The sequence below is a fragment of the Pleurodeles waltl genome, chromosome 1_2 (genome assembly GCF_031143425.1).
Source record: "Pleurodeles waltl isolate 20211129_DDA chromosome 1_2, aPleWal1.hap1.20221129, whole genome shotgun sequence".
In the NCBI taxonomy this organism is placed as follows: Eukaryota; Metazoa; Chordata; class Amphibia; order Caudata; family Salamandridae; genus Pleurodeles; species Pleurodeles waltl.
Window position 1 is genome coordinate 2,723,908 of NC_090437.1, and position 27,632 is coordinate 2,751,539.

Sequence of the window (27,632 nt, forward strand, 5' to 3'; positions counted from 1 at the left end):
TACACGTGCAAATTGGGATAATATTGCATCCATATAAGGTTCGAATTCGTAGTGACATTTAATTTGTAAGAAGCTATTAATCATACCAGAGATGGGCACTTCTGCTAATTTAGCTGTTTGAACATTTAGCCAATAGGCATCCTTCACAATCTGAATAGCATTTTTAGGAAGAAGGGAAGGAACTGTACAATAACTTCCCAACCCAAGATCAATAAAAGATTTTTGAACATAGGTACACCAGCTAACTTTGTTTGTAATACTAGTACTCATCAGGTCGCTCAGCCAAAATCGATACGGACCAAAAATGTCTGATGACCAAATCCGAATCCAGTATTTTAACGGTCTTAGAGCGGTGATATGTGCAATAGAATGGAGATTTAAATCCATCCGAATTGGCAAAATAGGGGTGCTGATAGGTACTTTTAGTAGCGTCTTTATGAAAGAATTTCCGGCTCTTTCTAAGTCCTCCAGGTTACAATAACCCCATAGCTCTGCTCCATACAGGACTGCACCCCTTGCTTGGGCTTTATATATTTCCGTAGCAGGGGTAATGGCAAATCTGGAAGACCTAGATGCATATCTCACGATGCAGTCCGACTTTTGTTTAAAACTCATAGATGATTTTAATAAACGGGCAAGCCATTTGTGAGAGTCCTCCAATTTGATCCCAAGATATTTAAAGTCTCTCCAATGCATTACCCTCTAGATATATACGCCTTTTCGTTTTATGTTTTGTATCCCCAAAAACCATATACTTAGTTTTAGTTGAATTGATTTCCAGACCATGGTCTTTGCAAAAACCCACAAACTTCGCGAGCAAATTGGAAAGACCAACGGCCGTTTGCGATAATAATAAAGTGTCATCTGCAAATGTTAAGCATGGGGTCTTAAGGCCTCCTATTCTATGAGCATCATTAACACAGTCCAAAAGATACGGAATACATGCATTTATAAATAAAAGGAAGAGAGTAGGAGCTAAAACACAACCCCATCTCACCCTTCGACCTATGGGTATCTCAGTTGCTAACTCTCCTTTTGGCCCCCATCGAATTCTGGCAAAGTTCTCAGAGTACAGGTCTCTGATTACGTTTAGCATGGGGCCCGGCACCCCCACTTTACTCATAACCTCCTATAACTTACAACATAGAACAAGATCAAAGGCAGACTTCAGGTCTACGAATGCAACAAATAGCTTCCCTGCATCCGCATCCACAGTTTTCCATTTGATGGTAAGGAAGCGAAATACCTGACCAACTGTACTTATTTTATTCCTGAAGCCTGCCTGAAGATGGATGAGCGCTTGATTTTCTACAATCCATTCTTTTTATCTTCTTAATATCTGGTAGCAGAAGATCTTTTGTAAGTTGTCCAAGAGGCTAATGGGTCTATAATTTCCTGGGATGCCCCGCTCTCCTTTTTTGTATATGGGGACGATAATTGCTCCCTTCCAGGTCCGGGGATAAATTCCACTTGCCAGAACAGCATTTGAAACCTTATTGACAAGAGGGCCCCATTGGATCGTGTCTCATTTAAACAAATCCGAGGGGATGCCGTCTAGCTCTGGGGCCTTTCCAGGTTTTTGGGCCTTAATGGCAATCTCAGTTTCCTTCAGTGTAAAAGGTATCAAGTTAGCTGGGGTCGAGGAGAGATATAATGGTTTGCCATAATTTATAGTGGCACAATCGGGCACAGCTCTATACAACTCAGAAAAATAGCTAGACCAGATTTCTGGGGGAATATAACACTCTGGCCTAAGATCTTCATTACCCCCATTTCTGGCCACCAGGGCCCAGAAACATTTAGAATCCGAATCCCTGGCAGCCCAAACTAGTTCTTTCCATGATGTCTCATCCCAGTGGTTTTTGCTAAACTTGAGTGTAGAAGCATAATTGCACCTGGCTTGGATTATCCGACCTCTATCTTTAGATCTTATTGCTTTTATCAAAGAATTCTTAGCCTTCCTACATGCTTTATCAAACCACCTATGACTGGGGTGAGCTCCTGGACGACTATTCTCCCAAGCGGTTTAAAAAAATATATCCTTAAGGGCAGAAAAAAGATCACAATGCAAGTTCATAACCTCATATGAGGCATATGAGGAATCGCCAACAAATAACTGATGAGTAGAAACTAGGGCGCACAGTTTACCCCATAGCTTATGAGAGTTTCTAAAAGACTCCCATCTCACTACACGCTTATTAGTAGACATCTCCAGGGCTTTGGGGGTTACGTAATCAGAGAAAACCTCTGTACTTGAAAAGAGCTGTCTGTCGTACAATAATGGAAGGGGGGCATGGTCACTGGTATATTGATTTCCAACCCTTACATCTTTTATATAGTGCCAAATCCTCATGTCAATAGGAACAAGATCTAAAATGCTACTGTATGATCCTCTAAAAAAGGTTGCTTTTGCAGGGTTATCTGAAGGAAAATGCCCATTGCCTGGATGAAGGCCGTAGGATATCATAAAATCAATAATCTGAAGAGCCCTGTTACTGATTTTAGGGGGCTTCATGTTGGATGAGTATGGGGGAATATTCCACATGGAGTATTCTAACTGCGTAACCTCACAGAAAACTACCTTGGGCTCAATAGACGCATTAAAATCCCCAGCTATAATAATATAATGCGTTGGGTGGAAGTTTTGTACAAAAGAATACAACATCTGGATAGTTGGAGACAGCTGATTGGGAAGATCCGGCGTATTGTAAATATTAATACACAGCACAGGTACACCATGGGGGGTCTGTATAGATACAGCCAGAATATCAGTCAAATCCACAGGTATTTCCTTAACTCTACCCACCTCAGTCATTCTTATCCAGGTAATAAGGCCCCCTGCTGCCCTGCCGGCAGGGAACTGTTTGGCTTCTTTCAAAAAGGAACAGAATCCCCGTCTATATACATTAAGGGTAGCCCAAGTTTCCTGGAAAAAACAGATATTACATTTGTCTATGTACTCCCCCAGTCAGCATCGACTAATTTGTTGTGGATTCCAGCCTCATTCCAGGACAAACATTTCATCCCCAAGGGATCGATAAAGCAAGCACCTTCATGGGGATTATCGGAAATATTAATCACAACAGGATTCTCCACACAGTTTTCAGTTGCCATAATGTCATTGGAAAGAGGGGCCACACTCCTTGGAATCGGAGCTTCCAAGACTTGAGAGTCATTAGAGTGAGGTGTGACAATAAAAGACAAGTCATTGGCACCTTTGTAGGATATAGAGGGATACAGTCAATCAATATTTGATGTAACAGCCAGGCCGTCTAGCTCGCGTAGGTTTGATTTCTCAAATGCACATTCAGACTCCTTAGCGAAGGCACACAGAACAATTCTTCTTTGGAGACTGGAGACCCGAGGCTCTCAATCGAAGATGTAGGATTCAGGGTAGAAAGAGGAGTCAGGCCCTGCGGTCTATTCTCAGGCTAACTGCCGCTAAGAAAAATATCAGTTCCCTTCCGTGTGAGGTTCCGGGCCTCCATGGATAGCAGACCCTTTACCAAATGGGGACTAGCCAGTTTAAGTTTTATGACATCCCAGGGGCCAAGGTAGCTGCTGAATCGATCGATCAGCCAATAATATTTCCGAATGGATAATAGAGCCACATTGCCTAGTGTGGCGTAACCAATGTGAGACCTTGTTTAAGAGTGAGGCTTTATCTTCCCAAGTGTTAGAAGGTAATGGGGGAACTTTGCACATGTAAATGGGATGACCATTGTTAAAATATGTGCGATGACCATAAGCAGATGTCGAATCTCACTCCAATTCCACACGTAGATGATGCCCCGATGGCACTTTAGCATCCCCCGAAGACATAAAATATTAACAGATTTAGCTGGAGGGGATCCAGAGGCCTTGGCATACCTCTTGGGCAAGCAAGAGCTGCTTGAATTCAACACAGATCCATGGGATGAAGGGTGCAAACCATTCAAAGAGGCTACCTCTCCCTCAGGATTATAAGAAGAGACTCTCCTCGGGCCAATTAATCTAAGGGTGTTAAGTATTTCTGCCATTAGTGATTTCAGTTTTCCCACTTCCTTTTTTAGACCAATCACCAAAGGGACTAGATCCTCCTGGGGCGAGATGCTACAAGCTTCAGAAGGTTGTTGATCAGCACGTCGCAAGAGGGAGGAGAGACCTTCTTGGCCATTCGTGTGGTCCTGCTGTTTCAAGGAAGAAAAGCGATTAGAACAAGGGATTTCATAAATAATCACACTTTGTAATGGAGCTTCTGAGTTAAGTTGGAATGAAGTAGATACTGGCAGACTAGTGTTCGTACTACCGTCCCGAGATACTAACCCCTGTGGGAGGGCACTATTGGATTGAGTGCTGCTTTTGCAGGGGGGTCTAGCAGACAAAAAGGGTGTAAGAGTGCCATTTTTCAATCCCTTCCGCAGATTTTTCTCCTTTTTATTTAAGATAGATTCTACCTCTTCAATCAATGTTTCAATTTCATTCATTACGCAATTCGAAAGAGGATATGTAGATTGAAAAAGCTTTGGTATCTTAGTTTGTGCATGGCCTGCAACAGGACTTCCTTTTGCCTTTCGCTTCCCCATTGGATATTTAAGAGAACTACACAGCAAACGGTAAGCACTAGACAAGAACAGGAGCACGGATCTTCAGCAATCCTACCTTGAAGCTCAGAGGGATTGCCCGGCCCGGACTCGAGACGGTCTCAGATGGGCGAAGATGGGCCTGCCCTTGGCCTGGGCTTTGAAGCGCCTGCGTTTGAAGTCCAGACCCCAGCAGCAGGAATCAGCAGCCGGAATCTTGGGACCGCGAGTCCCACCAGGAGTCAGGGCACAGCAGGCAGCAACAAGCAGGGGGGCAACACAGCGCGCTTTGAAGCATCTGCGTTTGAAGTCCAGCCCCCAGCAGCAGGAATCAGGTGCCGGAATCTTGGGACCGCAAGTCCCACCAGGAGTCAGGGCACAGCAGGCAGCAACAAGCAGCGGGGCAACTCAGCGCGCTTTTAAGCGCCCGCGTTTGAAGTCCAGCCACCAGCAGCAGGAATCAGCAGCAGAATCCTGGAACCACGAGTCCCACCAGGAGTCATGGCACAGCAGGCACTCTTTGTTTCCTTGTTTTTGTAGTAGTGCTGCACCCAAAGCCCTTGGGCCAGCGTCCACGGCAATGGTGGTCTCATAGCTGGGGGCAAAGTACCGGAGGGTGGTGTCAGCAGTAAGGGCAGCCTTGGTGGCATCAAAAGCGGCTTGTTGGTTTGGGCCCAACGACTAGGGTTCGGAAGCCTTGGTTAGATCCCTGAGGGTTTGGGTCAGCGCTGAGAGGCCCTTGATGAACCATCCACAGTAGTTGACCGTCCCCAGAAACCTGCAGACCTCAGTTACTGTGGTGGGGGATCATGCCTCCTTGATGTCTCGCACATTGTCAGGATCAGGGGCCACCCCCTCGGCAGAGCACACATATCCAAAGAATTGCAGTTTGGGCCTCAGGAATTCACACTTCTGGCGGGGAAAGGTTAGTCCAGAGTTTTTTATTCGTTGTAGTACGCCTCTCAGCCTGAGGTGATGCTCCGGTACAGTCCTGGCATATACTAAAATGTCATCACTGATGTTTACAACACCAGGAAGGCCAACCAGAAGCTCATGGATCACGTTCTGGAATACCTCCAACGTACTGGATATACCAAAATTGAGTTGCCGGTATCGTCGGAGGCCCACATGCGTAGAGAAGGTCATGATATATCGGGGTTCCTCAGCAAGGACTAGTTGGTGATACCCCGACCGCAGGTCTGGTTTCTAGAACCAGCAGGCCCCACTTAACTCACTAATTATATCATCAATGGTGGGGGTCAGATGCCACTCCCTCCTTATCACAATATTTTGCAAGCGCATGTCCACACAAATGCGCACTTCGCCCGGCTGTTTGGTCTTCCGTGCCGCCACTATTGGAGATACCCAGGGTGTTGGTTCATTCACTTTCTCAATGATTCCCGCCTTCTCAAGCTTATCTGGTTCCTTCTCCACTTGAAGTCTCAAGTAGAATGCAATGCGCCGACGTCAATGTGCCACTGGTTGTACCGACTTGTCAATGTGCAGCTGTATCTCCTTACCACGTAGGCAAACGTTGCCATTAAACACTTCTGTGAACAAGTCAAGGGTGTTGGCAATGGATTCCTGTTGTACTTCAAATGTGAACGTGACAATGCCAAGGTCTTTGGCCGCTCGGCATCCTAGAAGCATACCTTGGCCCCCTTCCGCAATGTACACTTGTGTCTCGATAGAGCAGGGTCCATAGGTAATAGTCGTTTTGAACTGACCTTGTAGGGCGGTTGGTGCATGTCGTCCATATTAATACACCTTGATTGAGGCTGGTTTGATTCTAGGGGCTGGGTTCATTTGGTCATAGATGTCAGATGACATGATATTGATGGAGGCTCCGGTGACTACGACGGCCAAAGTTGGATGCACACCAGCGTGTATTTGGCAGCGCTGTAGGCCTCAATGTTGCTGTTGCTTTCCCAATGGCGAAGATAGAGTGGACAGTGTGTTCCTTCTCACAGTCATCGTCCTTATCACTCCTCCTGTCTGGAGTGCTCTGGGCCATGTTGATGTTAGCTGAGGTCATTCGTGCTGTGCTTGAATGGCATACCCTCGCAAAATGGTTTTGCCACATCCTGCACATTGCTTACCTCTGGCTGGGCAATCAGCGGGTCAGTGGGTAGCCCCTCCACAGTACCCGCAGGGTTGAGATGATGGGTGTGTAGTCTTAGATTTTTTCTTGGAGGGTGTCCGCATCACCGCTTCTTCTTTGATGGGTCTTTGGAGAGCACCCTCCATGTGGGACGCCCTGGCTTTGGACAGTTCCTTCGTATGCCCCATTGTCAAAATGTCAGCTAAGGACCTTCCCGATTCTTCTAGGATTCTTTCATGCAGCTTTGCTGAGGCACACCCCTCGATGATCTGCCACCTAATCTCTTCAACCTCATCAGCAAACCCACATGTTGTGGCTAGTTCCTTGAGTCTCATACAGAACGAGTCAGTGGACTCCTCAGGCTGTTGTCTGGCCTGGTGGAATACGAACCGTTCATAGTCTTTATTTACCATTGGCTCAAAATGTTGCCTGAGTGCGGTAATGAGAGTGAGGTGAGTTTTAGGGGTGAATTCTGTAAGCGTTTTGGAAATTCTATATATTTCTTTTCCCCCAAGGTGATGCAGCATGGCTCTCTTCTGGGTTTTCTCGACCTTGGTAGCTTTGAAAAATAGTAAAACCCTTTCAACCCAGTCTTTCCATCTGGGTGCTTGTGCTGATGTTGCACCCTCTATGAGGAATGGCTCAACTAGAGATATGGTGTTCATCTTGAGATTGTTACTGGTGTGCTGTTTGTGGTATCAGAAGCGTTTCCTTTACCGTTCAGTATGATGATTATTATTTTTTTTTTTTAATGAAACCGTGTGGAATCTGCTAATCTAATGGTGAAATTCACCGGACTGCATGCATCGGAGTGGGCGTGGCAGGTGATGCCAGGGCTGGCAGTGAGACGAAACACAGGAGCGTGGAAGGCCTGCCAATACGCTGTACTCAGGGCGAGGATGCGGGACCATGTGTGTCAGTGAGGAGGCCACGCACATCGTGCAGCAGTGGCTGAGATAGGCGGAAAAATGTGAGGCAGGTTTCCTTCTGCAGTCAGTGCTGGAAAACCACGTGGCACGAGCACCACTGAGGGACACACAGCTGCCATGGGGTGTGGTACGCACCTTCGTCGCCAATGTTGTGTTTACTGTTGTGGACCAACCTTAATGATATGATTACGTCTGGTGATTAGTGCTCGTCACAGCCATAAAGATCCAGCCGGACACGGTGTTTGTTATATAATCGCCAGCAGGCGGGACAGCAGGTATCACTCTCTCGCTATCTATCCGTCCCTGGCTACGCCTACAGGCGCACTTTATTCTATACCCTGATCTCACGTGACTGAGGGTCACTTACATTTATTAATATTTAGGCAGGGGAGCTAACAAAACTCCACCCTCCATTCCATCAACCAGTCCTGGTAGTGCCCACGACCAGTTGGGTCACTGGTGCGTCACTACCAGTACCCTAGCATTCTTATTAAAAGAAGACTGGCAATATGGTGTGCTTGGGGAAAATGTGACTGCTGTGCCAGTCATGAAAGGCAAAAACTGAAGCACAAATGAAAATTTAATTGAAGTTCTGAAATGGAGACTGCTGAGCATTTGTACTATGAGCTTCTTTGTATAGTGTTCATAAAGAATACCTCTGCTGCGTGCCACAAAACATGTCAATTTGATAGACAGATCACCTTGCAGCACCTTTCACAGCCTCAAACCCCCCAGCGTTGTATTCATCAGCAAATGGCCAGGCTGCCATCATTTAGTGTTGTTACTTAATGTCACTGGGAAGTGAGATCCTGTTCTGCATATGCTCCGAGACCACAGTATTGAAAGTTATTTTTCTGTGCTTGTGAGGAGCTGCCTCCACAATTCACAGGTTTTTTTGTTGAGCAGGATAATGGTTTATTTATAACATGTGGAGCAACTCCGCATTACCGTTATTGATTCCACTTATTCTGTCAATGTTTAAAGTTAATTAACTCATTGTAATTATTATACCACACCTTGTTGAGTGGGATTGAGGCTGATTTGCACATGGCTGGATCTGATCTAAAGCTACTTGATGGGGACAAAATGTTTCCTGACCAAAGGGTTGCACCCATACTGATCACTTTCATCTTTCCTGCCACAATACCTTAGGAAAAGGAGGTGGAGGTGGGACCTGCTGCTGAGCGGAGTGGAGGAGGGCTGCGAGCTCGATGCTCCAAGCCATCAGCTGTGAGGTCTGGAAACAAGTCCAGCCCAGTCCAGCCCAGCCCAGTAAAGTCATTGCTAAAGTCTTTGAGGCCTGTGAAAGGGGGCAGATCCTTGGAGGCAAGGTCACTACATCCAGCAGTAGGCATGTCTCGTTGGAGACCTGCATCGGCTGCCCCACCTGAGGTCTGTTGTGATTTGATTTGGCACTGCATCGACACTTCACCGTTCACCATATGGCGCTGGGAGGAGGAGGTGGAAAACAAGAAGGGTGACGTGTGGACTGTTCCGAGGGGAGTAACAAGGCAGGACAAAAATAGAATGGTGAGTGGCTGCTGGTCATCCAGTTGGAGGTGGTACAGTGGGACTAGTCTACTGAGTCCACAGAAGTGGTCTGGCTAGGCTGGGTGAGGCTTGCAGCCGAGTGAGCTCTCTCACCCCGCAGTACAATGCAGCCATTCGAGCCCCAGCTGCAGCCTCTCGGTCCTTTGTTTTTCTTAATCCACAACCACTCGGTCTCCCAGCTTCTCAGCCTCTAGTGCCTAGTTGTTAGAAATGGGGTTTTTGGTTGGCAGTCAGGTTGCCCTCTGTCCAAGCAAAAACCCTCACTCTAGTCAGGGTAAGTCACACACAATCCAAAATCAGCCTTTGCTCACCCTCTGGTAGCTTGGCACGAGCAGTCAGGCTTAACTTAGAAGGCAATGTGTAAAGTATTTGTGCAATAAATCATACAATACCACCATATAGCACCACAAAAATACACCACACAGTGTTTAGAAAAATATATAATATTTATCAGGATAATTGTAGGTCAAAAAGAATAAAGTTGCAATGGGAAATTGTAGAGATATCACTGAAAAGTGATACAAAGTGTCTTAAGTCTTTAGAATATAAACAAAAGTCTCTTTCAAGCACAAGTACCTGGTTTAGCGTGGAAAAATCTCCTCAGAGGGCCACAAAAGAAGAGGTGCGTGGAAAAAGGATGTGTGCGTCGATTTCTCCTCAGCACACACGGACTTGCGTCGTTATTTTCCACGCGGGGAAGTCGTGCGTCATTTTCCGGCGCGCGGACAGTCTCTTTTCGTGGATCGCGGGGATTACCAGATGTCCCGGGTCTGTGCGTGGATTTTCCTGCTTGTTTTCCGGCTGCGCGTCGTTCTGCGGGGCTGCGCGTCAAAATTACGATCTCACGGCAGGCGTCGCGTCGATTTCTCCTCTAGAGGTCGGGCGGCGTTGTCCTTGCGAAGCCGTGCGTCGGATTTTCGGTCGTCCCAAGAGCGTCGCGTCGATCAGCGTCGGTGTGCGGCGTTTTTCTCACCGCGGAACAAGCTGTGCGTTGAAATTTTCAGCGCACGGAGCGTCCAAGCGAAAGAGGGAAGTCTTTTTGGTCCTGAGACTTCAGGGAACAGGAGGCAAGCTCTATCCAAGCCCTTGGTGAGCACTTTCACAGCCAGACAAGAGTACAGCAAGGCAGCGGGCCAACAACAAGACAGCAGTTCTTTGTAGAAAGCAGACAGGTTAGTCCTTTGAGCAGCCAGGCAGTTCTTCTTGGCAGGCTGTAGTTTCTGGTTCAGGTTTCTTCTCCAGCAAGTGTCTGATGAGGTAGGGCAGAGCCCCTGTTTTATACCCAAATGTGCCTTTGAAGTGGGGGACACTTCAAAGAGTGGCGAAGAAGTGCACCAGGTCCCCTTTCAGTTCAATCCTGTCTACCAGGGTCCCAGTAGGTGGTGTGGCAGTCCTTTGTGTGAGAGCAGGCCCTCCACCCTCCCAGCCCAGGAAGAACCATTCAAAATGCAGATGTATGCAAGTGAGGCTGAGTACCCTGTGTTTGGGGTGTGTCTGAGTGAATGCACAAGGAGTTGTCAACCAAGCCCAGCCAGACGTGGATTGTAAGGCACAGAAAGATTTAAGTGCAAAGAAATGCTCACTTTCTAAAAGTGGCATTTCTAGAATAGTAATATTAAATCCGACTTCACCAGTCAGCAGGATTTTGTATTACCATTCTGGCCATACTAAATATGACTTTCCTGCTCCTTTCAGATCAGCAGCTGCCACTTCAACAATGTATGAGGGCAGCCCCAATGTTAGCCTATGAAGGGAGCAGGCCTCACAGTAGTTTAAAACGAATTTAGGAGTTTTACACTACCAGGACATATAATTACACAGGTACATGTCCTGCCTTTTACCTACACAGCACCCTGCTCTAGGGGTTACCTAGGGCACACATTAAGGGTGACTTATATGTAGAAAAAGGGGAGTTCTAGGCTTGGCAAGTACTTTTAAATGCCAAGTCGAGGTGGCAGTGAAACTGCACACACAGGCCTTGCAATGGCAAGCCTGGGACAAGGTTAAGGGGGCTACTTAAGTGGGTGGCACAACCAGTGCTGCAGGTCCACTAGTAGCATTTAATCTACCAGCCCTATGCACACAGGGTGCACCTTACTAGGGACTTATAAGTAAATTAATAGTCCAATCAGGTATGATTCAAGGTTACCATGTTTTAAGGGAGAGAGCATATGTACTTTAGCACTGGTTAGCAGTGGTAAAGTGCGCAGAGTCTAAAAACCAGCAAAACTGAGGTCAGAAAAAGAAAAGGAGGAAGGCAAAAAGTTTGGGGATGACCCTGTCAAAAAGCCAGGTCCAACACTAGTTCATTCTTCACAGGCACCAAGGGGGCAGATCTTGAATATTAGCTTGCTTCTGCCCCTGCCTGGTATATCACGGCTGACACATTCAGGGGATGTGTAGTGGCATTAGGGAGGGGTCCCAATCCCTCTTGGGGCTGTCAACAGCAAAGTAACTGTCATCAATATGAGTGACTGATCGATGAGCAAGAGCGACTTACAACCCGCAAGCTAAAAAGCCATTATTTACTAGCTACCTTTCACCAGTTTTTGCTAGTCCTTGACACCATCATCAGCTGTCATCAGCCACTTAGCAGCTAAGCCACACAGACTCAGTGGCATGTGTCCACATTTCTAGTAAGCGCAGGACCTCCTCAAGCTTCTAAAATCTTTGTAATCTCTCATAAGTGTATACAAGCATAACTACAAGCGTGCCCCTATGCCTTTATTCTCTACCACAATATATCTCTGCAACTAGGCCCCCATACATGTCTCGGGAGAACTTCAGGACAAGACTAATGAGGTTGGGGAGAGTTAGGAGAACACTCCCCACAAGGCCTGTAAGGAAAAGATGTAACACAAAACATTCAGCCATTCCAACTATAAACTTCAAAGGGGCCACTTTGTGCCACATCTGACATGGATTCAATGGATCAGTCTGAAACCTGAGTAGCTGGAGCTTAAAACTCATGGGAGCTACCGTTGCAAAGGCTTCACTCTGCAACCATTCAGCCAAATATATACCCTAAGGGGCATATTTACAAGCTCCTTAGGCCACCGGTGCATCACCTGTTGTGATGTTGCGGTGGTACATAGTGCAGACCCATATTTACAAGGCCACACAAAGCCACTTTCAATGGATTTTCATGGCCTCAAAGATATTGTGTAAGGCAATACAGTGCATGTTGCTGTGTTGCCTTACACTGTGTCAGGGGCTGTTCCATTGGCATTGCAGTGGGTTTACCTAAGCAACACTCATGAGTTTTGATGCATTCCAAAATTTACAAGGATCGATAAACCTGGGAATGCGTCAAAACTGTATGCCTCTCCAGGTCAAGCGCAACGAGGAGAAATATCTTAATTTGAAAACATCTTTGAGGATTGTTTTGTGTAGGAAGGGGCCCCTCCTGCACAAAAACAATACTGCATGCAACACAGGCACCGTTCCACCATGTTGCACGGGTCGCTGCATTGGAGCTCGACAGCAAATTGTGCACCAGCATGGGGGGAAAGGGCAGAAATGCACCATATATTGTAAATACAGTGCATTTCTGCCCTTTTAAATTCATGTAGGGCAGTGTAGCAAAAATACTTGTGGAGCTTCCCTACTCCAATTTCTTGTAAATATGCCCCTAAATTCAGTTCCCTGAAGGATGCAGCCCCCACCTTTTTTTCCAGCAATGAAGAATGTACCACTCTCAGCACGCTACTGCTACCGGAAATGGAAGCTAATCATTCCTGAAGTGAATAATCTGATTGAGCTTCCCTGAGCCCCCTTGAAGCCACCACACAATCCTCATGTGGCAGGCTACTTGAGGCAGATGGGACTCTAATCTGCAAACAAGTCCCCTCTCGGACCAAGGAGGACGGAATCATTGGAGTTTCTATGGTAGGAACCACTGACCTAGATCATGAGCAGTCATCAGGAACAATCTGTCTGGGTCATCAGCAACCATCCCCAGCAGCTGTAGAAAGTGCACCAAACAGTGACCCTGATCCATACGGAGACGTTGAAGTGAGCAAACTCACAGATCTCGGAAACCCTGAGGGAGTCTGCAACTACCTGTCAAGCAAATTACTAATCAGACACAGGAGGTATATCAGAAAGCCACCAAAGTGGGCCAGTCTGCAAGTAAGCTGGCCCACTTATCTCTGTGCAGAAAGAGCACTTTGACCTGGAGGATCAGGCATGGGTTCAAGGGAAGAGCAAAGACTTCTCGTACCTTGGAACCCAGGAATAGGAGGAGATGCTTACATCGTATGCTCAAGATCCTTCCCAGGCTTCTTTCCAGGCAGCTGGCCTACAAGGTTCTGAAGCTGAACAGGGGCCTGAAAACGTATTGCAAATGGACAGTGTTTGGATGTCTCTCCTGAATACTGTGCAACTTTCATTTGAAGTCCTGCCATATCAGTCAAACAAAATTTACATCCAGCTGTCATTGCTAAATACCTTGGCTGTCTTTGTTGCTGGCATTGATGAAAAGCTTTGGAATTTAAACTCACTTTATCAAGCGAGCCCAATCAGACACTCAGCTGTTGCAAGAGCAAGCTGTTCTTATGCACATGTCATAGACAAATCATCTTCACTTCCTACTATGCTCAGTGATCTACTTACAGACCTCAAGCAACCTACCAACCTTCTACAAGGAATGCAGTTTCACATCCTAACCACCAACTTAGAGATGCACGGCCCACAACAAATGAATATGCTAACACCTGCCGAGAACAGCCCAAATAAAAACATCAGTAGATCAACTAAAGGGGCTCTGTTTGCTTCCTTCAACTGAGCAGTTGGCAGTTACAGGAAAGTCTGATTCTAAATCTAACACGGTCCCAGAACACAAAATATTGCCCAATATAGACAGAAGTAAAAAAATAAGGTCTGAAACAAACAAAAATGCTGCATCAAAGCAAATGGGAAATACCCCAGATTTAGAATAGTGGCTATACCTGCAGATAGGGAACATCTGGAATCACCTCCCCAATTAAAAAATACCACATCAGCGGGAAACCAGCGTACAAATGAACCTGGAGAAAGTTATCCTAATAACTGTCTCCAAGAGGGGCAGCCCTGCTGTAACACTGTGGAAACATAAAAGACAGTGGGCACGAGGCATGCAACATCGAGGTCAGAGAAAGCAAACATTTACTCACTTGGGTCAGCAGCTCAATACAACAGATGCTCCCAGGGCTCCAAAAAGGAACCATGTCTCAAGGCAATGTTCCCTTAAGCAGTGTGCAATAAGGCGCCCTAGGCAATAATTCTGCTTTGGCGATAAGGGCTATCACATCAGAGGGAGGATCCGCACAGAACAGGAGCACATCATGACAGGTACTACTCATCCCACTGTTCCAACTGCAGGCGCTGGCAACTTAAGAAACAACAAGCAAAATCTGCCAGAGTATCAATTATCAAACACACAACATCCTAGTGGATAAGTCACCAAGGCCACTTGGAGTACAATGGTAATTGCCCAGAAAGTGCTAAAAGAATGGTCGACCTATAAAAAAATAGGGAATGAATTTGAGCCCCTATTATGAACCAGGATATACTTTATCCTTGCTACATCCCTACCAAACAAGAGTGGGTGAATGGACAAATAAACCCACTTATTCTGTACTCAGTATGGAGTTTAGGGAACACATAATCGAAAAGGGAAGTACCTAACAAACAACATGGGCCAAATTCAAACAAAGCTGGGCCCTTGGATTTAGACCATAGATGGATTTTGGGAATAGTAAATTGTGCACTCTGGGGCCCATGACAAAATCTGGATAAATGTACGGCTGCCAAGGATAGGCAAGGCCTTCTATGCTTTTGCTCATGGAATGTTAGTGGCCTCTGCAGTAAAATATCAGACCCTGAAGTCTTACAGTACACTTAATACTTCAACATCATCCTTTTTCAGAAAATATGGCTTGTGGAACCAATTCATTTACATAGCTTCGTGATTTTTTCTGCCCAAGTCATATAAAGGGGCAAATTATGGCCACTTACTGGGTGGCCTGTCAATTTCTGTTTCTGCAACAAGACCTGGCTCAGTAAGGACACTGCCGTCCAAGTCACTGGCAATCAAAACAGTTAAGATCTCAAATACTGACCATCAGGTTAACATTGAGGTGGTAATCATCAGTGTCTATATCCACCCTAAAGACAGTTTAAAGGCTGCTGCTGGAGGAGATTTTTAGGTACATGAAGGAAGAGGAAACCTCTAATTTTGCGATTTCAGATGACTTTAACTTACATCTCCTTGGCCTCTCCACCTCGCTTGATTTCACAATAGCCCAATCCATATATTGGGACGCACTAGCCCAGGGCTGAAATGGATACAGTAAACCAAACAAAACCAGCAGACAACTTTTAGACAATTTACAACACTTAAACGTCCAAGCCCTCAATGGCCATTCATTGAAGGCAATCCACCGGCAGCTTCTTTTCACTCAACCACATCTAGCTCGACTTTAGATTACACCTTTGTTACTCTTTCACTGTTTCACAAGGTCTACTCATATAATTTAGGGGACAAGGCAGATAGCGACTATCGTCACCTTTTGGGGAAGATAGTCGCTATATGCCTTGCATTCTTTCACACAGTAGAGGTACCTGGTTCTGTGTTTACTGTCATCTATAAGAGAATCAAACACTCCCCTTCTGCTACAAATGATCTGTAAACAACAGCGATGAGTCTGTTAACATAAATAAAGGCAACATCCAACAGCGCTTTAAAAATATGGGAGTGCTTCACCGAAGAACTTGTGGCTAGTCTTGCTACCCTAATTAAAGCATGACCCAAAATTAATCATACTGGGCAACAGAACAGTATACCCCAATCACTACTTATTCAATTTAAGTTATCTAAAAGGATGGTAAATAACACACTAAGAACCCTACATCCCAGGCAATGGAATCCAAACCTACAACTGGTGTTGAGACAGCAAAAAACCTTGTTAAGCAAGCTGAAGTGGGTCATAAAGAGATGTAGGAAGATTACCTTTGGGACAAAATGCTCTAAGACATAGAGAACAATGACAGCACATGTTGCTGGGAAACGGCTAACAAGCTATTGTGCCCAGCCCATGGAGGAATCACCTCCCAAATATCTCGACAACCTGGGCACATTTTCTTTATGACTATTTTAAGCAGCAGTTGGCTAAAAGTGCTTCTAGCCAGGCCCAAGCAGGATCCCTGCAAGCAACCTCCAATAACAATGACCAGAAGGCAGACTGTCATTCACCAGCTTCATTCCAACCTATGCAGGCCAACTAAACACTCAGTCATCAACACACAACAAGCTAGTTAGACATCAAGTAGCAAAGGGCAGATGAGAAGTGGCCTGCACCCAAATGGTACCACCCCTACTTTCTTCAAGCACGAAGCAGAATACTCAGAGTAGGTACTCAAACCAGTCTTTTCACAAACTTGGCTTGAGGGGGTACTGCTAGCTTCTTGGATATGACCTAGAATCCACCCCTGAGTGGGCATAAATCCTTGGTAAAAAAAGAAACTACTTCCTTGTTGCATTTATTGACAAAGAGATTAAATATTTTGCTGGGACACTGCATGAAGAACTAACTACCAGAGCCTCTAATCAAGCAATAATTCTGCCAAATCAGACGGTGTTCTCCAAGCTGATGAGCACTACAACTAACATCTTAGCAATGTTGCTTGATGCAACAAAAGACTCTAGCATGTCCCTGCATCACTTCTTTAAAGGCTATAGGGCAGCTTTTGATCATGTTGACAGGGGCAAACTTTGGCACAAATTGGCCCATTGGAACATTCATCAGGCCCTACTGAATGTGCTCATCTTGCTTCACACAATTACATGGGTTCAGGTCAAGCTGGATACTGGAATACACCTCTCCTGACAAATTCCAACAACTGAAGTGCTGAAGCAAGGGTGTGTTCTTGTACCCACCCTGCTCAATCTCTTTTTGGCATACTTGACACATAAAGCTAAATACCCCACAATTAGGAGGCATGATACTTTCCAGACTCCTATATGCTGACGATTTGGCCTGGTGAGTCACACTCAGGTGGGGCTGCAACGCCTGCTTAATACTAAACAAGAGTTCTCAATTGAAAATGGACTGAACATCAACGTAGCAAAAACCTAAACTAGATTGATTAAAACAACAAGAGAAAACCACCAGCCTGGTATTCGCCCAAAATGTGGATCAACTCAGCAGATTAATATAAATATTTGGGCATAATCATCTACAAAAACAGATCATTTGTTCCCCAAAAAGAGGCAATAAAGCAGAAGGTACTGGTACTGACCATAACGCTCAAGAATCTTAAGAGAAAATTGGCAGGACCAACACTGACGCCCCTTTTTTGGGTTGCACAAGCCAAGCTTCTACCGACCATAATGTACGGGAGTGAACTATTGAGAAGAAGAAACACCAACATATTGGAAAGCACAGAGCAAGAGCGCACAGATTAATTTTCAGTCTCCCTAATTACACATTTCTGGCTCAGATTAGGCTTTGTATTTGGCCTGCAGAGGCAAACTCTGGCTTGAGAGGGGCCTACATAAACTGTTGGAATAAAATTAGGGAGGCTGGCTTCAACACCCTGAATTTTCACCTATGACAGGCGCTCCAGAATAGGGACATCTCGGTTGCCAGAGACTATCTCTATTAATAATTATAAATCACAAGGCTAACCCAGCTTTGGGAAACTTCTATCAGCCATTTTTTAAAAAGCTGTCCAGAAAACCAATAAAATCTCTTTTAATGATCGAAGAGAAAGCTGCTTTAGCACACAGAGCCCATGCCTGGTTGACTCCAAATAATTACAGAACAGCAGCATCTGAAAAATACTTCAACACAGGGTACAGAAGTACAGTCAAGGAGATGTTTTTGAAGTACCCCCTAGATCTGCTTCCTTCTCCACCAGATCTTCCTCCCTTTCACCAGAACTGCACACAGAACATTTGCCACCTACATGGTAATGGCAAAGAAGATGTGCCACATCTGATATGCTCTTGCACGGAACAGAGACAACTATTAAGAGCTCCCTTCAGTCAAAGAGGAATACTCATGTAAAGGCAGGCTGTGCTGGCTTGCTTTGCTCCAGGAGAATGGCCGCTGAACTGATGATCTGTTAAGCTTCTCACAAAAGTGGAAACAAAAATAGCAAGATGGGTCAGGCGGGTGCTAAGCACTCCCTGTGCCAATGCATAAACAAGCCCAGCTTCACAACTAGTAGTGAAATGTGCATATTTGAAGATTAGCCAGCAAAGCATCCCTGAACTATGTGCATGTTGTTTATGTGTGGTACTTATTTTTAGCCTCACATTTGGACTGAAGACATACCTTACATACAGCCCACTGACCAATTCAACGGGTGACCATATTGATCTATAGGATTTATTAGGGATAAGAGTCCAACAGAATTATAGAAATGTGCAGTGGGCACTTTACTTGCATTCCAATAATGGCTACACTTCCTGCTGCAGAAGATAATGCAAATATATGCAACGTGTTATCCCACCATTGAATTCAGACCTGCACACTGTGCACCTTACTGGGTATTATGGAAGGCTATATCTTTTTACATCTTACTGTGGATAAGGGCAGCTGCAGATGGCAGCACCCTCCCAGTTCACACTTCACAGAATTGTCTGACCTTTAGCTGCTGGCAAAGGTTTTATTAAATGTATTTAAAATTGTATGTAGTTGTCACAACAACTCGATGTAAGATTTTGCATCCTTTTAAATTCATGTGTATGTTTCTATTGTTTTATTGTCTGTTTTAATTTTTGCAAGAGTTGTAAGTAAAGGAGCACAACTCAACAATAAACTTGACACAATGGATTAGAATGTGGCTTGAGTAATTACCAGTGGGTAAGATTAATTCAAGCATCCTACCCATCATTTATTTCTTACTTAGTGTGACACTTTAAGTATGACAGGTATGCCCAGATGTAGTTACTGTGCTCCTTCCACCACTGTGACCAAGCTGCATCTGACTGAAGAATCCCCTTTAAGGTGTAGTCAGTCTTGGGTTGGTTGTGTTCCAGTTCAGAGGTGACCTGGCTTCTCAGTTTGGGCAGACCTTTTCCTGTTAGAGCTGATTTGCACATGGTTGCGTGTAATCTGAGGGTCCGTGGTGGACAAAAAAAAAACAATGGACTGGCGTGTGGCCTGAGTTAATATCAGAGGCTGAGATAAATTCAAGCATCACACTCAACACTTTTGTTTCCTTCACTGTGACATCCTAGTGCAACAGTTATGCCCAGATGTGGGGCTCATGCTGATTATACTATTGGAACCAAGCTGCATCTGACTGAAGAGCCCCAACCTGTGTTTAATGGGGTTTGGTTTGCCTGTGTTGTGGTTCAGAGAGGAATGGGGTTGGCAGATCAGGCTGGATTCCTGTTGGAGGAGGATCAAGGTTGCTTTGCACATGGCGGTGCCTAATCTGAGGAGGCATTGTGGAAAAAATAAGAAAGTTCTTTGATGCAGCCCTAAGTAATAACCATTGACTGAGAGTAATTCAAGCATCCCTCTCTTCACCTTTTTGTTTACTTTAGAGCGATGATCTAAGTGTGACCTGTATGCCCAGACATGGGTCCTGTGCTCATTGTACAACTGTTACCAAGCTGCACCTGACTGAAGAGCCCAAACTGTGGTGAAACAGGTCTTGGGTTGCTTATGTTGTGTTTCAGAGAGGACCTGACTTGGCAGGTCAAACTAGACTGTTCCTATTGGAGAAGGATCAAGGCTGATTTTCACATGTCTGAGTCTAATAAGATGTGGCATAATGGGCAAAATAAAAATTGACTGGAGTGCATTCTGAGTAGTGGTTAAGATTAATTGAAGCATTCCCCGGCATTACTGTTTTTGTTTACTTCATATTCAAATGTTCAAGTGCACCTTTTACAAATTATTAAAATTGAGCAGGCAATTTTCATTCTCAGCCAGATTGGCACCAGTCCTGTAATAAGGTTATAATTTATGATACAAGCAACATGATTGATCTATATATATGGGACATTTGGTTATGTGAAAAAAGAACATTTCTACACAGTTGTTGAAAAAATATGGACATTTAGCAATTGTGGAAGAAACAGTTCCTAAATATCAGGCTGATGTTACAGTGATATTTGGGCTATGTCTATTTCTACAACTTGTAAACTGGAGTGTGAAAAAGAAATAGTCAAGAACAGAATTGTCATTGTTTATATAGAACAGAAACAATATTAGAAACATAGGTCTCAAATTAAACCTTGGAAAAGGGATCTGTCTTCCCTCTTCTAATCCTAGCATTCCACATACATACATCCCAAGACAATAGAAGACAGGGATCCTGGTGATGTGGCTCTGCTGCAGCCAGTAGCCCACAAACCCCTCAAACCTCCCCAGCATGTAAGAATTAGTTGGAAACATGGGCAGGCATTAAATCAGGATGTTAATGGGGTTCACCAACTCTGCTCCTTTCCCCACTCTCACTTATTGGATCAACCAGTAATATCTAGGATTAACCTCTTTGGGCTTTGCACACACTTCTCCTGGGTTACCCTAATCAGTAGTGTGCACGATCACTACGTGAAACAGACTTTTTGGAATTTCAAATTGGTTGGGGGACCTTGCATGCTGAGGGGCATATTTATACTTTGTATGCGCCGAATGTGCATAAAAAATTTTGACGCACATTTGGCGCAAACCTTGCCCCATATTTAAACTTTGACACCTGAGCCCGCAGACGTCAAAATCCCGCCGTGTGCGTCATTTTCTGGATGCAGGAAACCGCCTTGTGTTAATGATATGCAAGGTAGGCATTCCCGTCCCAAAAATGGCACAAACACCTGTGCGTAGTATTTATGCTACCGCGCAAAAATCCCGCACGGCCGGGAGGCGGAGTTGGAAAATTATGCACAGCCTGATTTGCGTCAATAATTAATGCCTGGGTCAGGGCAGGTGTTAAAATGGGCCGAACACACCTGTATTTAATGAAACCACACAGAAGCAACAGCAGAGCAGCAAAAGGAAGACATGGAAGTGCTTCTCATCCAGCGTGCATGCAGGTGCAGAGCAGGTGCAGAGCACAGCAACAACAACAGCAGCTTCCACAACACCAGCAGGGACCCCAAATGCAACGCAGAAGGCAGGAGAGGATATTCCGCACCAGGACAACCCTTCATGGCCTCAGGGAACATGAATTCATCCAGAGGTACAGGTTGAACTGGCAAGCCATTCAGCAGCTGCAGCGCAACATTGAGCCACAGTTGGCACCCAGCTTGCAGACACCCGCACCATCCCACCAGAAACCAAGCTGCTAGCTGTACTACACATGTTGGCAAGTGGCTCCTTTCAAACCACTGGCGCCCTGGTTGCTGGGATCTCACAGCCATCATTCTCCGCCTTCCTGCCCAAGGTACTGGATTCCATCATCACACTCACACCCCGCCACATCTGCTACCCAAACACACAGCAGAAGCAGCAGGAGACCAAACAGGGCTTTTACCTCATTAATGGATTTCCACACGTCCTTGGTGCCATTGACTGCACACATGTACCACCTTGCCTTGTGCCACCTGCTGCAACTGACCATCTATTCCGCAACAGGAAGCACACACACTCTATCAATGTGCAGGCCATTGTGGATCACCAGGGATTGATCACCAACATTGTGGCAAAGTATTCTTGGAGTGTACATGATTCATTCATCTTCCGTCCCTGTACCATCAATCAACACTTCTAGGATGGACGATATGGCAATGGACTACTTGTTGGTAAGTACAGAAACCTACTTATATACACACTGCACAACAATCCTCTATGACAAACAACACATACACCATGACAGTGACATGTGAACAGGAACACACTGAGGTTGTGACACCGCTATGCATGTTTGATAGGTCTGCAGTGAACTTGTCACACATGTGAAATTAGTGCACAGTCAAATGTTAAGACGTCAATGATCACAATGTATGGAGAAGTTTGGCTAATTGTCACCTTGCAAAATGTAAGCGTCTCACTGATGTTTAAATTAATCCATTGCATATGTCTAAAGGTATGGGATATCCAGGGTACATAGATGCTAACATGTTACCACCACTGTCAATTTGAATCTGTGTATGGAACTATCATATCACCCCCAGTGAAGACACAGGGACACTTGTAACATAAGTCACAATGTTAGGGAGTACCTACTGTACTGCAACTCCCAAAATATACTGTTGACAACCGGTCAGCAGGCAAACACTCGTTCAGCCAAGGAAACAACCCAATGCTGATGGTACATCCTAGAAGCCTAGGAATCAACACAATAACACAAGAGTCACAGACAACACAAGACAACTAGTGCCATGCAAGGTGATATTAATATGGGTAAGCTACATCAACATGATCTCAATCATTTTCTCTTTCAGCTGATCAGGGGTATGGGATCCAGCCAAGGATTATGACACCATTTGGCAATCCAAGCACTGCAGCAGAGCGTGCCTACAATGAGGCACATAGGAGGACACGCACCATAGTCGAGAGGACCTTTGGCATCCTGAAGTCGAGATTCAGGTGCCTCAACATCACTGGTGGCAGCCTCCTATACTCACCAGCAATGGTCTGCAAGATCATTTTAACATGTGCCATCCTGCACAACATTTGTGTACGAAGGAACATTCCCCTATTAGAATCAGAGCCACAAATGCCTGAAGAGGAGGAAGAGGAGGATGCTGGCCAGCAACATGAGGGGGACCAACCAAACACAGCTGCAGGATTGCGTAGGTGTCAAAATATTGTCAACAATTTCTTTTGAATCAACTCACCATCACCACTGTATCAACATATGTAAATAAACACCTTTAATAATCACCATATCATGGTCTGGGTAATCATTTTTACTCACATTTAGCTCTAACTATCAGAACAGGAGTGTAGCCTCATGGAGCATTGCTGATATACCGATCAGGACACAGAAATTTCCAAAGCAATTGTGATGTGTATTATTCAACAGTCACTTTCACACACACTGTAAATGACATATATACTGTACATTTCACCTTTGAAGGGAAACTTCAGAGGACCACACCTATTTCACACATACATGTTGGCAACATGATTCATTGCAGCATATGGTACACAACTAAGACACCATCAGTCAATGATGGAACAAAATGCATCATACATGAGGCAGGGGATGTGCAATTGCAACTGTAACATTAATGTATGGCCACACCCTTGACAGCAGTAACTGTTACATCACCTATCTTTGCAAGGACCATGTATGACTAGAATTCCATATAAGCAGAACATAGAGAGCACAAGTGCCACATCTATGACAAGCACTGCGCACATGACATTCCATGTTAATGTCAGCCCATGTCCTAAGTCCTGACACACCCATGTTCCTGGTCTCACCCCACCCGTCTTTAGAGGTCCCTGGAATGGTAATATGTGTACCCAGATATTCCCTCCTCTACACACACACAGACTAACAATATTAATCCAGTGTGCTTCACCCTTAAGTATGGCACACCATAGTCATTGTACATCTGTCTGCATAGATGTCAGGTTAAATAATGCACTGGCTAGTAGTCTCTAAGCCCTGTTCTCACCTGTAGTTTGCTTTCCCATGTGAAAGTTACTGTTGGCCATTTGAACTCAAATCTCACCTACAGGACTTGTGAGAAACTGATGCAGCACACACCTGTGAGCATCTCCATGCAGACCAGCCATTTGAACATTCACTGCCTTTACAGATGCTTGGAACAGCATAGAAGCTGCCATTTTTTCGATTATACTGTTATGCATAAAAATAAGCTGTGTAACACAGCCCTTGGGTTTATGTGTCACCTTCCAAAACACAGGACAAACACAGTTTTCCATGTCAACTGTCTTGTTCTTCCACTGACCAGTCTTAGTCAGACCACTGAGTATGTACCTTGTGAAATTGCTGGATCCTGATTGACCCTGCATCCTGTCAGCCTGATTGGCACCTGTCTGTGTGTTACCCTAAAGGTTCCTTGTGCTACATAGGTATCATACTTGTTTTTCTAACCCTCAAATTCCTCCGGAGGTATTTTGTCAGGTGGTTCTTCAATGCATACTCAAATAAGTTATTTAGCATAATCTGCTTATTTATCGTACCATAATTAGGAACTTGTCTCCAAATACCCAAATCATGGCCTATCCCTTTTCTGGGTCTCATGTATGCATGAGCGACAAAGTGTGACAAATTACCATGCCCGTATGCAGGGATTGGGTATGGTGCCTCCAGCAGAACCAGCAACCTCTGATAATGTGCATGAAAAGTCCACACATGTTAGGACCTTGACAGTTCACATGCTGATTCACATTGCTCACAACATATTGATGGGCTGTGCGTGGTGAATAGCTGTGAGATTATCAACACAGAGGCTATGATGTTCCCAGATGCAGTGGGAACTTTATAGGCCAACCCTTTTACAAATGTTGTAATGACACCTGCCGGTACAAGACTCCTAAAATATGATCTCACTCAGCACACCAAGGTTGCCCTGTTGACAGTCTCATAACATGTCTGCAGTGACAGGGTGGGACCATCCCCATGTGGTTACCCTTATTGGCTTTACTTCCATTGATCTCCGAAGGATACTCAGTAGATACAGGAATAGCCGCCACTGACTCCTGACTAGACCTGGACGTAACTGTGACAGCATAGACCCCTAAAAATATAGAGGATCAACATTGGCCCACACACATGAACCAGACACCTCTGTGCTATTGATCACTGGAAATATGTGGCCACATGCTTCTTGGTCTGCTGGTCCACCACTGCCACAGGAGAGTTGTGGCTCTGTCATATGACCACAATTGTGGCGTGATATTACAATTGTGGTTCACCTTTGGCTTTCTGTATCAATAACACGGTACCCACTTAGTCAGTATATGTTCCTGACTCATGGTCGGTTCACCAACAAGTGCCTAGGAAGCAGTATCCAAAATTCCAGGACATGTGATGGCCAAGTCTTGGACCATTGACATGAACAAGCATCTGCTATCTATCCGGTGCATGCTTTGTCATTTGTGGTGTTTACGTTACCCAAAAACTAGAAAGTGCACACAGCTGATGTTGCTGCATGTATGACTAGCACATGTCATCTCTCATTTCCACACTGACTTACATCTGAGGGTTGGACACATTGACTCCACATTCATACAGGCATATTTGCAATAATGCATCTTGTGATGCTCACACAGTGGGTCAACAACAATATTAGTAGCCAATGCACACACATTGAGCCATAGGCCTTGAGGTATTGTAGTTATGTGCGTCACCTTGCTATCCTCACCTGATGCCAAACATGTCCAATTTGTGCAATACAGATATGTAGGCCACACGTTTGGCCATCTATTGCGTCAGTTAAGAGTGAAACTCCTGTACATGAAGTAGCGGATCATGGTCATCAGTAGTATGATGTGTCACATGTGCCCATACACCATCCTGACCAAAGTGGGTGCACTCAGCCTATCTCAGTATTGTCACAACTGTAATATTACATTAAAATGGTAAAATGACCCAAACCCAGTTAATGCCAGAAATGTTGCCGCAATTGCGTCAAAAAATGACGCTTATGGCCGAAAAACGACGCATAATGCCCTGAAATAACCATTGCCCCTGAGCTGTATCTTCCACACTGTACATTAGAAAATTGGTTTAGTGTGAAACTATTTCTAAACAAATGGATGCGGGTTCAAATCTACTCCTGTGCATTGAAAATAATGACACGCAGACTGTATGCGTCAAAATATTTTGACGCATGAAAATAAAAACACCCGCCATTTTAGGCAGAAAGTGATGTAATAGGATATCCTGTTTATAGATTATGTACAGTGGGTTTACTTTCACTTTCACTTTGCAGTCTGTGATATTTCCTGACTGTGTGGCTGTGTCTCAATTTGTCTCTGTATATTTAGTGAATTTGTCTCCTGTGTGGTCTTTTTATTGTCTTTTTGGGAATAAAAACTTGTTGTAGTATCCTGTCTGAGTGTTTTTCGTGCTCATTTGTGTTGTAAAGTATTGTCTTTGTTTTGTTGGGAGTCTGTTGTGGGTAGTTTTAGTTTCGGTATAGTTGGGCTGTGTTAGTTGTTTATTTGAATTTTTCCTGTTCTACTTTCCCCCTATTCTCCTTTGTTCCCCTTTATCCCCTATTTCTCTTTTGCTACAAAGATGTTGGGTAGGCCTCGTCTTGGCAAGATGGGAGAGGAAGAGCTGGGTGGATTCATATGGCTAGTGTGCCATTTCCTACCCCTAATGATTGAGGCAGGTGGGCGGGTGATCACACGGAGGCACGGAGGCTCAGGTGGGCAAAGGTGTTGCATCATCTGCAACGGATTTATCAGACACCAAGAAACGACCACCAGCTGAAGCACCGCTGGGCTGACCTTGTCTCCAGGGAGCAAAATCTGTTGGACCACGTGGGGATTGTGATCGGTGCCCCTTTTGTTGAGTACAAATCATGTTAATGTGCATGTTTAAATGCTCTTTAGTGACATCAGCTGATTTTTACAATATCTGCCGGCAATGTTGTTGAGTGTGTGGATTGCTTCTGAATCATATAGGGTCATATATTTACTTTGTTATGGACCACAATTGCTAGCTGTTAGGAAGCAAGAGCTCCGCAAACTTACTGAATACATTTGCATTATGTAAGTTAGTGCCACCTTTGTGTCAAACAGCAACACAAATCAGGAGCCAATTATGTATAGATATAGGCCACAGTTGCCTGTGAGGTATAGAAATTTCCAAATCATTACCATCATTTGTTGACTCAACAGCTAGACTGACTTTTGAGACCCAACATGAGGCTGAAAATTAGTGCAGGCTTCACGTCAATTGATGATAGCAATGTCGCCCGAACATATGTCTCATGTGTGTCTGGTGAGTGTGTAAGGAAACCGATCGTGGAAATTCCAAAAATCTTAGGGATTATTGTGTCCCTCCTTCATTTTGGATACATGTCTGATCTGGATTTGGACACATAGGGAACATCTTAGACTGGTATTTGGAGTTTGTAGTGCCGCATTTCGATTAGGGATGGCTGGCCAAAGGTATGCACATGGGTTCATATCTCTATGGTTGGTGCTACTCATCATAGCTGTGCCACATAAAATGAAGAAACTGTAATAACATGAGGGCTAACAACTGTCCCTGCCCCTCTGTACATTGTACCTGTGTGTCATAAATTTGTCATGGTCACAATGGCTAGTTGACTGGTAATGCAGTCCTCACGGAAAGTGGCTTTGGATGTCTCTCATGGATACACTCTATTATTATGTCTGCTCACTAATGAAGGAGCATGTTTGCCAACACATGATAGTTAGGGCGACTGGTCACTCACTGGAGACCCATGGTATGTACATGTTAGCCGTGCTATGTAGGATGCAGTATCATCATGTCTGAGAGACTTTACTTTCTGATGTAATCTTACACATAGTATTTGTCTTTGGACTTGTTGTACAGTGCACAGACATTGAGCACATTTCTCCCTTCCAT